Raw genomic sequence first — 14,061 nt, forward strand, 5'->3', positions numbered from 1 at the left:
TGTTGGTGAGCAGTTCCTATACCAGCAAAGATATCACAAATACTTAGTGTCACCCACAGCCAGCAAGGCATTGGCAAAGCCTTAACACATCTCGACTTAGTTTTTCTTCCGTGATGAACGTGTCCTTGCAGAAAGAGCAATGTCTTCATTTTCCACATAGGCAGTATTTTCAAAATATTGCACATAATTAATAACTATTTGAGTGGTTATAATTTATTCTCTAATTTATTAATTATAAATAGCCAGTAATGATTATTTTGTAATTATAAAAATGTTTGTATTTATCAAATAATTATTGAATAATTTTATACTTACAAAACTAGAACTATCTTAATTTTAATTACATTATTTAATATTTGATTTAATTATTTAACATCTGTCTCAATTATTTAATAGCCAAATTATTACATATTAATTAATTATTACATAATGTTTTATATAAACAATATTTTCCATATGCTAGAAGTCAGTTGCATATGATATTCGAGAAGTAGAATCTGGCAGAAATTTCAAGCTATTATATATATTTTTCTACTCTTAGACAAGTATTTCCAAAGGGGCAGCTGAGATCACACATCGGAGTATCTTCTTACATGTAGAAACATCATAAATAAGCTTATAAGTCATAAACTTCCTCGGTCATTAGCAATATCTCTACAGAATTCCTAACACCTCCAGAGCTGACATTTCTCCTCTTCCTTTTCTTCATCCATTTCTTGTTTTACCACCTTTCCTTTTTTTTCTCTATATGTCCTGAACATCTCAGGTATTTTATCATACAGAGCATGAATCATGTAAACTTAATGTCAGGGCCCTGGCTGCACCAACCTCTATTTCCTCTCCCAAGGGACTGGCTGCCCAAGCTCAAGACCAGCTCTGGCACAGTGCAGGAATCAGGCAGCTGTGAGAAAAGCTGTGCATGAGCTATGGTGAGCCTTTCTGAGGGCCTCCTCTTTCACTTGGAAGATGCATGTCAGCTCAGGCCCTTGCCTTTGATCCTTGTCTGTGTCATGATGTGGCTACTTGTAGACATCATGCAGAGATCTTGCTGTTTCTTTACATTACCCATTCTCCCTGTCCCCTCTGCCCCACCAGCATGAGGCATTGACTTCCTTCTCTAAGAAGCAGACAAGTGGCCATTGACATAGTTTTGACTCTATTAGGGTAACTGGATACTACCAATTCTGGCCAGGCCCACCACAGGGTGCCTTCTGCTCCCTGGGTAGTTTTAAAACAATTAAAGCAGAAATGCCAAATGAGCTATAGCCCTGATCAGAACTGAGTATAGCTAATAGAAAGTGTGTGTGGAAACTTGCCAGCTCCTCCACATGCCTGCCCCTAGACACACACAGAGACATTTTGTCCCAGGCTGCTTCATCTACCTGCTGACTAATCTGGCTTGATATTTGCTCACATGCTCACACTCCCATACTCACTTCAGTTGCTGGCACCATAGACACACAAGCTCTCTGACTCATGGTCCCACTCCAGTTGCTGAAGGCTCAGACCTTAACAGACACATGCACACAGAATAAATTTCCTCACCCAGAAAAATAGTTTGAAATAGAGTTTAATGAGAAGAAAGGGCAGCCTGCACTGATCAGGCACAGGCCATGGGCAGACAAGCATACTGACCGGCATCTTGTTTACGTGCATACAGCCTATTTTAACTCCTTATCCCACTATTTTTCTATGTTTGCTCCCCTCCAAACCACCTTTATCCCTCACTTAAACTTCCCATAGTAAGTCTTATGCAATCTTGAAATGCTCTTAGCCTGCATCCCATCATGTGTCCCATTCCCCTAGGCAATACCCCCCCTTTCCTCACACCAAGTCCAAAAGATGAACCAGAAAACCACTTCTGCTGATGATGGGTCTCACCCCTAGCCCATGGGAATAATAACCCTCCTTTGACAACCTTGGGATGAGCCAGGTCAGGGGTTTATTCTCCTGACAGGCTTACCAGGGTTCCCTTGTGTGCCATTGTGCCTCTGTGATCTTTCCTGTGTGTGGACACAAGCCTTTTATGGGCTGATTGCTCTGCTGTGATGGCATGTGATGGCCCTTGGAGGAGCTATGTTCAGGATATTATTCACATTCTGCCACCTGCCCCTGTTCCTCTGTGTATGTGGAGATGAGCTTCTTATCACCTAACCCAACAATTGTTATCCAGAAATTACACAGAATGATTGCTTGTTCACTGTTCTCTAGCTATGTTACTTATACTGCTTTTTCCTCAATTGTTTTGTTCAGGGCCATGAACATGATTAAGGGTTTGGAGTATGTGTCATGTGGGGAGAGGCTGAATGAATTGGGACTGTTCAGCCTAGAGAAGAGAAAAGAAGGTCAAGAGGATCTTATCAATGTGTATAAATACCTAATGGGAAAGGGTGTGTGTGTGTACATGTCAAAAACAGAGCCCGACTCTTTCAATCACATTGAGCACAAGTGGCAATGGACACAAATTTGAAGACAGTAGAGTTTGTCTGCTTTTTAAGTTTTTTTGTCTCAGGCAAAAAACTGACAAGTGCATGTCATATGTTTTCTTTCCACTCACCAGCGGTTAGGGCTCCCTTAAAATCATACAGCAAGTTTCTGAATCCTCAGGAATCAAAAAGTCTTCAAAACCAAACAACTGAAACAAATGAATTTCACTGTTTTCTACTGGGAACACTTTGGGATGACATCCCCCCCAGAATATTTTTTTCAGTGTAAAAGCAAACCATTTTGACTATTGTATGCTTCAAAGATGATACAGTAACTCTGTTTTTTCATATGTCCTTTCAGTTACCCACCTCTAACCTGTATTTCCTGTCTGCAGACTTTAAGCAAGGGAGAACATATGGTATACATTTGCTTCACTATAATTAACTTCCAGGGAAGTTCTCAGAAAAACATCTTCCTTTTTTTCCCTATAGAATGAAGATGGATAGACCCAAGTGAACAATTTGTGTCTGTTTGCCTCTGTAGACAGACATAGTAGCAACTTGCTGTAGGGGACAGAGAGTAGAGTAACTTTTGCTAAGTAGCATAATTCAGGGAAAGAAAATTCTGTATTTCTTGTGTGTAAGACCAGGGGGGCACAATACCAAAGTAGGTCATCACTGCAAGGTCAAGCCTTTTTTCCAACCCCTGCCACCCTTTTGGAAGAACATGATTCAACATTGCAAACTTTATACTTAACTTAACTTGGAATGGCCCTTTGGACATAAAGGCCCAGAAGTTCACAACTCTTTACATAAGAATCAATGTGTTCTCCTCCCCAACATAAATTTTGGGATAGAGAGAGGCCATGAATCCATCTTGAAACAGAAAACATATTCAGTCATAGAAATATACAAGTATTAAATATAGAGGCTCTGCTCATGAGGAACTTCCCTCCTTAGGTCTGCCTAAGTACATGCTTAAGTACAAAGCCAGGGCTTTTGTTACATACAATCAGAGAGTAATACTAGCGGACTTTTTTTTCTTAACTTCAGATGCATGGGATAGTCCTAAATCACATGTTTGTGTGTCAATAAAGAATAGCTTAGAGTTCATGATTACTGCATTATATAAAGACACAGCTAAAAACTGGGGTTTATCATTATGGAAAATGTAGGTAAAAAGAATTTGGCTTCTGTGTGTATGAAAAACAGCTATTTCATGTTGTTCGTACTGAAGTCTTATTCCTGTTGATAAGAATGCCACGCTGCAAGCTTATTTCTGATAAAGACTAGTAACTAACTTTAGCAGCAAACATGGTTTCTTTAAGAACTTTTGCCAACTTACATGATTTTGCATTATGCTGAACCTAGATCAAGGCTGATACTTTTAATTTAAGAAGGTGAAATGTGTACATTTTCCATGAGACTATTTAGGACTTATTTAGGATTCTTTAAATTTCCTTTCACATATTCTGTCTTGAAATACATTTGATGATTGTTTCTAAAAAGATTCTCTGTTTTTTATAAAGGTCAAACCACAACAAAGGAAGAGTATGTCATCCTGCTTGAGTATGTGAATATTACTATATTTTATGTAATTTAGCATCAAACTTAGTCACCTCATGAGACCATAATTTTCCTTCAAGTGCAATTATATTTCACAGTATGCTTGCTGATTAGGCAGAAACAGAAATAATTAATCAGCAAATTAGAAAAATAATTAATCAGCACCAACATCTAGAGTAAAAATGACAATATTCAGTGGCTGTGGTTTAGGGTGGTTTCGAAGATTCCTGAGAAGGTAAACACACACACACTGACTATAAGGGGAAAAACAAGCATTTTTATTAGCTACACACATGCATTACACTACAGGTCTCTTACAAAGCAAAAAAACCCTATTAACATACTGACCCAAGGACTGTGAAGAAGAAGATGAACTATCCGTACATTCTGTACATTCTTGTGCCATCCTGCTCCATGAGCTCAGCCCAGCAGTCGGTAGGTGCCAGCTTTACATGGGTGTCCCCATGGAGGCAACACTGACCTTGCTGTACACCGGCCCACTGCTCTTCAGAAAACCCTGATATTTTATACATTTGTGGAGGAATGGGTGTCAACACTCGCGGCCAATGAGTGCTGAAACACATCTCAATTGCAACATAGGGAGCCTATGGCACATGTGCCTGCTGGCCAGGCACGCTGCATGTGCCATAACCATCCCTTCTATTGGTTCATGGGCTCTGTACACGTGGCATATTACCATAATACATCAGTCACATCCACTATGCTCTAACCAATAGCAGGACTTTTGCAAGGTAAGCAAAATTATGTGTGGTGCCTTGTATTCCTCCATTATTGCACGTACTACCTCCCCTAACATTGCTCAACCTCCTTATCCCCATGGTCAGCATTTCAAACAATAGACAATAAACTATCTGTTCCCTATGCTGACTGTGTTTTTTAGTTATCTACTTCTTACTCAGTGTTATCCATGGACCAAAATTCTATCTTTTAACCCTTCTGTACACAGGCTGCTAAATAATTACATACATTAATTTGCAAATATATCCACCAAAACTTAATAGGAAGCGAGAAAGTAAGTGCCAATAAAGAACAGAGATCATATAACCACTCATTCAGGTTTACATATTGAATTGTGCAAGAAAGATGAGTAATTTTGTGCTTGTGTCTTTAAAACTGTTTTCATTGATGGTGTAGAACACAGCCTCCTGTAATATAAATTTGTTTCTTAATGTAAACTGTGTCTCAGTTCACAATATTAAAACTCTAAAATGGAAAAATTAGAAGACTGTATTAAAACACAGATGACTCTCCTTACAGCCTAACAGATCCATAGAACAGCAAAGTTCCAAACAATTCTTCAGAAGCTGAAGGCCTGATCTTGCAAGCATATGCACATATACACATATGTACTAGCTTCCATTATGCTGCTCAGTGTGTAAAGTTAATCATACACAGAGATGTCTGCAGGATTTAGGCCTGAAGCTCTGTTCCTCCAGGTCATCATGCCAGACTTAGATGCAAAAAAGACTTCACTTACAGCAAAAGGTCTATAAATTAGAGGATGGATGTTCCTATTTGAAGGGGCAAAGAAAAACTATCACTGCAAAACATCAGAGAGTTCATTTAGCTTACTAAGCTAATGTCAGATTCCTAACAGTTTGATAAGATTCATTTCAACATACATTAATTTAGATGTCTTCAGGCATCCAGAGGTTCATCACAGGCATTATTCAGTTGCTCCCCAGTAACTTAGGTATCTACAGAAGATTGACACATGAGACTCAGGAACTCCACAGGACATCTACGCAGACATCCTCACAGAACTGGCTTAGGACACAGGACATTGTTCTTCTGTATCTCCAGCTGGAGAGTAGGCAAAATATCCTAGAGAATTTCAACTGACACTAGATTCACCTTTACAAAAGTGAATCTATCTTTGGTGTCTGAGCTGCTGTTAACAGTCAGCAGCTGTTAAAAGTCAGTAAACCTACTGACTGAATGTCCACTGAAAATAATAAACTTGAACAGCTACTGGACAAATAGACACCTAGTTGTATACACATACATTTAGGTGATGCTTAGTGCTGAATTATGGCTCAATATATAGTTCAGCACCAAAGAGTTCAGCAGCATGTCAGCTATACCTTCCATTCAAGAATCTCAGGGTAATTTTACACACACTGGTATTATCATTATACCTTTTGCAGGTGAGTGAAGGAATGCAAACCAAAAGGAGTTGAACCGAAAGCTGAAGACAAATCTCCAGAGTTCTGATTCATTATACTTACCACTAAGCAATGCTAACTGTAGTCAGGTCTGAAGGTATCTAAGAGTACATGGCCATGAAAAAGTTCAAATCACCCTCTTATTCATATCAGCAGAATATCATCTTATATACTGCAACATGAAGTACAACATGCAGATAGAGGGGATGTCTTTTAAAAAAATAGTGATGTAAGTTTAAATAGATTACTGCTATGTATTGGGTCTGGCTGAGATGGAGTTAATACTCCCCATAGCAGCCCTCATAGCACTGTGCTCTGCATCAGTAGCTAGAAAGGTGTTGATAGCACACCAGTGTTTTGGCTACTGCTGAGCAGTGCTGGCACAGCATCAAGGCTGTCTCTCCAACATTTTTGCCCCCCCCCCCCCTCAATGGCAGGCTGGGGCAGGGCAAGATCTTGGGAGGGGACATAACCAGGACAGCTGACCTAAACCAACCAAACAGATATTCCATACCATATGACGTCAGCTCAGATATAAAAGCTAAGTTAAGGGAGACGGAAGGGGGGGCATTTTGTCTTCCGGAGCAACCACTACGCGTACTGAAGCCCTGCTTCCCGAGAAGCGGCTAGACATCGCCTGCTGATGGGAAGTAGAGAATAACATCATTTGTTTTTTTCTTTGCTTTCGCACGCGCAACCTTTGCTATCAGTTTATTAAACTGTCCTTATCTTGACCCACGAGCCTTTTGTTATATTTTCTCCCCCCGTCCAGCTGAGGAGGGGGAGTGATAGAGCGGCTTTGGTGGGCACCTGGCATCCAACCAGGGTTAACCCACCACATACTATTATTCATAAAGAGTATAAAGCTACCTTTCAATTTCTGTGTGAATTCTGAATTAGAAGATTACCAAAAAGCATCAAGAACAGAATGCTTAAAAACTACTGCAAAATATTTTAGTAGAATTATGTGTATTTTTCTATCTCATCTCTAGGTACAGCATTACAGAAACATCCACATGGCTTATGCCATTGGGTCTGTTTCAACAGGGAAAGTGGGATTTATTTTGACTAATTTCAGCCATTTCAATACTAAGCATTTGTTTATCTAAGCTTTTTCTGTACTGAATTAGAAAAAGGCATCTCCAGACAAAGATTTGCTCCATTTTAACGTTGGAATCTAAAATAGATGAGATTTAGTGTCTACACAAAGAATGTAGACAACAAGCTTAAGTCAATACTTAGCTTAGAGAGTATCAATTGTCTCCATATCAGAGACAAATTCCAGGCAGTTTCTGTTTTGCTTTGCAGTAGAGACACATGGGGTTTTGTTCTTTTAAAACCATAGTTATCACCCAAATCCAGGTTATTTTGCAAACAGGAAAGAAGAAATATATAGAAAGAAAATGTATTATTCAGCTTCCAGTCCCACCTGTATAACACAAGAAGACACAGAATTTGACATCACTTTTGCTGTCATCTTCAGGTTCTCCAGGTTTTTTCAGTTTGACCTCTGTCATTTGACAGAAAGCTATAAAATAAGACTTTCTGATGCCTTTTTATAGTGGAGCAATTTTAATATAGTGTGCTGGTTTTTGCTGGGCTAAAGTTAATTTTCTTCATAGTAGCTAGTACGGGGCTATGTTTAGATTTGTGCTGGAAACGCTGCTGATAATACAGGGATGTTTTAGTTATTCCTGAGCAGTGCTTACATAGAGTCAAGGCTTTTTCTGCTCCTCATACCACCTTGCCAGCAAGTAAGTTGGGAGGAGACACAGCTGGGACAGCTGACCCCAACTGACCAAAGGGATATTCCATAACATATGACATCATGCTCAGCAGTAAATCTAGGAGGAAGTTTGGCTGTGGGGGCACTACTCAGGGTCTGGCTGGACATTGGTCGGTTGGTGGTGAGCAATTGTTTTCATTTGCACCACTTGCCTTTCTTGGGTTTTATTTCTCTCTCATTGTTATTTTCCCTTTCATTCATCATCATCATCATCATCATTCAATTATTAAACAACCCAGGAGCTTTCTCACTTTTAACCTTCCAATTCTCTTCCCTCCATCCTGCTGGCGAGGGAGTAAGCAAGCAGCTCTGTGGTGTTTAGTTGCCAGGTGGGGTTTAACCATGAAATGTAGCAAGCAATTTTTTCCCTATTCATACTTCTCCTTATTCATATTCATCCATATTCATAGTATTCATAAAATACTATTTAAAATTACTTTGGTTTTGTGATGTTATTTAAAATTTTACCTCATTTCATTTTAAGTTAGCAAGCACCTTAACTAAAAAGCAAAAACTGGAGATAAAAAAAAAAAGGAGAGTTAGGTTTCAGTGAGACTACACATATAGTAAGAGAGGAAAATGCCATGTGGAAAACTTTTTTTTATTTCTAATCCTCTCAGAATAGCAGGGAAGTATAAGCTGGGAAAAAAAGTCTTCCTCTATCCTGTTCTCCTGCAATTAACTAAAAAGCATTTGAGACTTCTCCAGTCATAAATCAGTGTGCTGCAGGATCTTTGTGCTTCCAAAAATGAGAGGGTACCTGGGTCTCCACAGCTTTCCAAGACTGGCAATGCCTAAGCATGAATTCCACACAGCAATATTCAAAGTCAATAAAACTGTGAGGTGAAATTTCAATAAGATATAAATAACCTAGAGGTTAGAGTTATGAAGTGCCATTGTGATTTGGTCATGGCTGCATATTCCCTTTCCTTTGTACTACACTTCTTTAACTCCAAGGACAATTAGTTATCATCAGATTCAATAAAAGCTCTGTTAGCATTTTGTATAGAACCAGAATACATGCAACCGTTTACAGACTGTGTGACCTGCAGACCTGCAGAAGGCCTTCTGCCTTCCATCTCAGTCCAAGGAATTTTTCCTTTAAGTTACTTCTCCATGAAATAGTAGAATTTGTGTGTTCTGTGCTATGACAAAATGGTAGAAGCATTTTTCGTCTCTACAACAAAAGAATTGTCAAGGCAACAACCAAGAATATTCAACACAATTAATACCCATTAAAATGATTCATTTGGGTGTTTGGAGTGTAGGCAATTTCAGCGAACTCAAGAAAAAAAAAAAAGGCATACCAGTTAACAGCCATTAAAACACTCTCAGTATAAAGCTAAACCAAATTAGAAAAAAACGCATAATTTAAAAATATTATTCACTCATAATTGATATAAATTACAGACAGTGTTTTGTATACACAGTTTCTATGCATAAATTCATGTATATATAGCCTGGTCATATTCTGTCTGGTTACATGAATCTGCTTCCTTGGTAAGAAATCAATGAAAATGCACAATTTTTATTACTATGTTCTTGGCATGACTGTCTCATCAGTTTTTTATCTACAGCCAGACACTGAAGATCTATGAAATCTACATTTGAGAAGAACAGCACAGACTGGTAGATATAGGCAAGGCAAACAATATCCTCAGAAACTCTGCACAATAAAAATTAGATTTATAACCTTGTAAATGATCACTAGCGACACTGAATGTCCTGAGCATACAAGACCTGTTTATCTCAGTGCCTGTTCAGACTCTGGAGGAGAAAATACTAATGAAGACATAGTGATAATTAAACTTCCCATCACAACTTACTGATACTGCAATATAAATGAAAGGTACAAATGAACTATGTCAGGCACTGAAAATACTATGAAGAAGCAAAAAAACCTGACAGAATACCAGCTCAGCAGTGTTGAGGGCTTTTTGACAATGACACAAAATATTCACAATATATTTCACAATATTTTTCTAGATACTATAAGAAGCAGAACTCCTTGAAGAATAAAATGCAATGACTCTGAAATCACATCTTTGAGATGGCAGGAGATTGTATCAACATCATTAAACATGTATCTCATACATATTTTTCTCATATGTGTAACTTTTTAAAATGATATATACATTAGCCACTTCACAGTTAATACATCTTTACAAAGAATATTGTATGTCTCTGTTTCCCTATAAATGAATATGCCTTCATTTCTTCATTGACAAAGTAGCTGTTTCAAATCCTTGAATGTACCAAAAATAATAATCCAGAAGGAAGGGTGAAGCAATATGGGTTCATCTCAATCTATAGCTAGTATAGTTAAAATTCAACATAAGGTTGGGGAAAAAAATCCCACAGAAGAGATTAGCTAAGTAAAAAAATCAACAACTTAACCCCAAAAGGCATTAAAATAGTGGTTTTGACTCAGGGGTAAATTTGAGACTCAACTTTACAAATAAATATATACCATAATAATCATAAAATGGAACAAACTGTTGCTTTCATTGTAAAAATTATATATGACAACTAATTGTAATCACTCTAGACTTCATAAAAACAATTGAAGAATTGATTTAAAACAGGAAGTGTTTTCTAATTTATTTGTGCACCTGCATACACTACCAATATAAGAGCGGGTATTCATACCTGGTGTAATCAAATCAAATTAATGTAGCACAGAATGACAAAACTGGATGTTGCATGATGGAAAGAGCATAGAATATTAAGCAACATCCTGCAGTTAAAAATAAAATGTGCTCAGAATCTGCAGAGGATGTAAATTTGAAGTAATTAGTAAGCAGCGTAAAAAAGGATCTCTTCCAAAACCTGAACAATTAAAGGCTATGGAGATACAATACATTATTTAAAAAAACAATTAAGTTCTGGTACATAAAGTACTCTGAAACATGATATTGCCTTCATATCACCTGCTGCACTTATCCAGAAATAGAAAGAGTCAATATATGTAGCTATCACAACATATTTCCTAAAGTGAAATAAGGAGAAGTTGTACAATCCAAAGCAAATACGTGTAATACCCATAGCTACTGCTCCACACCCAAATTCTTTCTTGGCTTAACCTTGTAGAAATTAAGGAGGAGTGACACTGCTGCTTAGGCTGAGTGTTGGAAAAGTTAGCCCAAGCTAGTTAGACTAGCTTCTACACACAAAAAAGAGAGATGAGAACTCCAGAAGTTTATTCCTTTGTCAGAAATGCCTTCCTTAATACTGACTAAATTAATCTCTTGAAAGACCTATTTCTTTTCATAAATTCTTAGATTATTTTTAACAAAAACATGGTTTCTGCTACCAGGAAATATGATGCAACATTTCACTAGCAATTTTTGTGTTTGAAAAAGAAACCAAAAGCATGTGAAGCACTTTGGCAGCTGAAGAAGCAGCACTGGGTCTGATGCTGATTTCATTAACAGCTCCTACAGAAAATGCCAATGTTCTGAATAAGAACAGAACTTCATGAGGTGTGTCTTGAAAAAGTGGCACTATTTTTTAATGATAGATTTGGTATTATTTACTAATCCTGAATTTTCTATCACCTGTTCATTTCCCTGCAAAGACTCAGAAAAGCATCTCTTCCCCTGCACCTAGCTTCAGAGCTACACTGCACAATAGAAGAGACACGTTCATGTTATTAATCTGTTGTATGCTGTCTAGAAAGTAGCAGCATGAAAAGTAGGGTGAATATAATACACTTCAGGCATTTAACAAGAAGGAAGGAGGAAAAAAGGAAGAATACAATTTGTTTCAAATCAAGTGGACTGTTCCTGCACAGTGGAAGTAGCTAGTAAATTAGACAAGATTTCGATAGTATCAGAGTCTATTCGAACTTTTAAAATGCAAAAAAATCTATGTAAATGTCAATTTAGTCACTTCTTTCTTAAGCCTCACTAATCACATAGCTAGTTTTTCAATGTCTGTTGCATCAAAGTACCTATTTGGGTTACCTAAATAACCATCTGCAATTAGGAAGGTAACCTATTTTAAATCTGAAAAAGCCTTCAAAACAAACTGCATTTTTCATTGTAGTCTGCACAAGATACTTCTGTCATTTTGTATAATTATGTGCAAATGTGACATTTAGTTACTTCGTTATATCAACAAAAGCCCTAGTATAAATAAAAAAATGAGCAAAATATCCTTTACTATTCCAACTTACTTCATTTGTGAAATCAGAATAAACTGTAGCTAAAAAATACCATCAAAACCTCTCCAGAACAGACAACACAAACTTAAAACCCTCAATATTTTTTTCTTTGAATTATGCACTTGCTAAGTGTAATGTTAACACTAAGATAAGAAGGGTCACATTTTCAAAAATGGAAGAGACAAAAAAAGGGCACTGCTGCTCTGTCTGCATTTACTGTGATTGTACATAAGTATCTGGCATAAGCACTCATACAAAATTCCAAAAGTATTTTATTATGCTCAATTTTATTAGATTTTAATAAAATCTGTTCCATATATCATGCAGATGGCATGAAAATACTTTTATACCAGAACTTTAAAAGCTGAATATATGGCACTGCTTACTTCTGTATGAAAGGAAGCATAAACTAAAGTAGAATCCCAAACACTCTGTGTTCTTCTCTTTTTCCTGTACAGTGTAATCAGTCCCCAATTTATGTGGCATAGTGTATTAATTATTTATGTGAAAATACTTAAAATTACAGTGTTACAGCTTTGACTAATCCATTAAGTCTTTCCATATCTAACCTCATTTACAGTACTACTGTTATTAACTATGTATTTCTTCCTCTTGAATAATCTCAGCTGGAACCTACATATAAAAAAATCAAACTCGTGCTTCTCCATTTACAGAGTTCATATACATTAAAACTTCCCTTATACTAGTTTCATTCAAACATTTATCATTAACTTCACCTTAACTTTTGCTTGCTTACTTTTAACTGATATTCAGTGCTAACATACAGGGAAATAAATGCTAATTTTTAACCTGTGAATCAAAAAAATACAAAATAAGCATTTATATATATATTAAGTAACAGAAGGTCTGATCTGAAGACATTAATCAGATCAAAACTTTTGCTTCAGGGATAAGCATGCACTTCAGCAAAGTTTTTGCTTATTCAAGAAGTGGAGAATCTGACTTAAAGTCATAAACGAATGAATTATTCTAATTTCATATGGTTGTGGGTTAACCCTCACAGGCAGCTAAGCACCACACAGCTGCTCCCTCACTCCTAGTCAGTGTAAATGTAAATTTGAACAAGGGCGAGGGAGAGAATCCACAGGGTACAAGTGAGAAAACTTGGGGATTGAGGTAAAGATGGTGTATTAGCAAAAGCAAAAGCTGCACACATAAACAAAGCAAAATGAGGAAGTCATTCACTACTTCATTCACTACACTACATTCACGCATAATCGTTACTTGGGAAGACAAGCACCGTAACTCTGAATGCCTCCACTCCCTTTGTCTTCCCCCAGCTTTTTGCTGCTGAGCACATCATATCGTCTGCAATATCCCTTTGGTCAATTGGGGTCAGCTGTCCCAGCTGTGTCCCCTCCCAACCTCTTGTGCACCCCCAGCTTGCTTGCTGGTGGGGAAGTGAGATAAACAGAAAAAGCCTTGATGCCATGCAAGTGCTGCTCATCAATAGCCAAAACATTCCTGTGTTGTCAACAGTGGTCACAAACTGAAAAACAGTACCACAAGGCTACTATGAAAAAACTTAACTCTATCCCAGCCAAAACCAGTACATATATTTAAAAAGAAATTCAACTATTGTAAATAAGCAAATAAAAATTAATTATAATGCATGAAAGTGATTAGAACAACTATAGGGAACAAAAGTGTCACAATTACAATACTAAAACTGTTATGACTTTATGCTGCTAGATTGAAAAGGCTAATATTTATCTTACTCTTGTTTTAATGTATTATTACAATGCTTTTTAAAAATCTTATTCAAATTTTCATTAATTTAAAAATGCACTGTCTTGGATTTATGACATTTTTACCAATGGAAAAAAAAAAAGACATGCTTTCTCAATTTTTTTAGCATTTTAACAAAAGAAATTGTTCCTTGTTGCTCTTCTGACACATAGACTAAATGGA

The sequence above is a fragment of the Haliaeetus albicilla genome, chromosome Z (assembly GCF_947461875.1).
Source record: "Haliaeetus albicilla chromosome Z, bHalAlb1.1, whole genome shotgun sequence".
NCBI classification, from domain to species: domain Eukaryota; kingdom Metazoa; phylum Chordata; class Aves; order Accipitriformes; family Accipitridae; genus Haliaeetus; species Haliaeetus albicilla.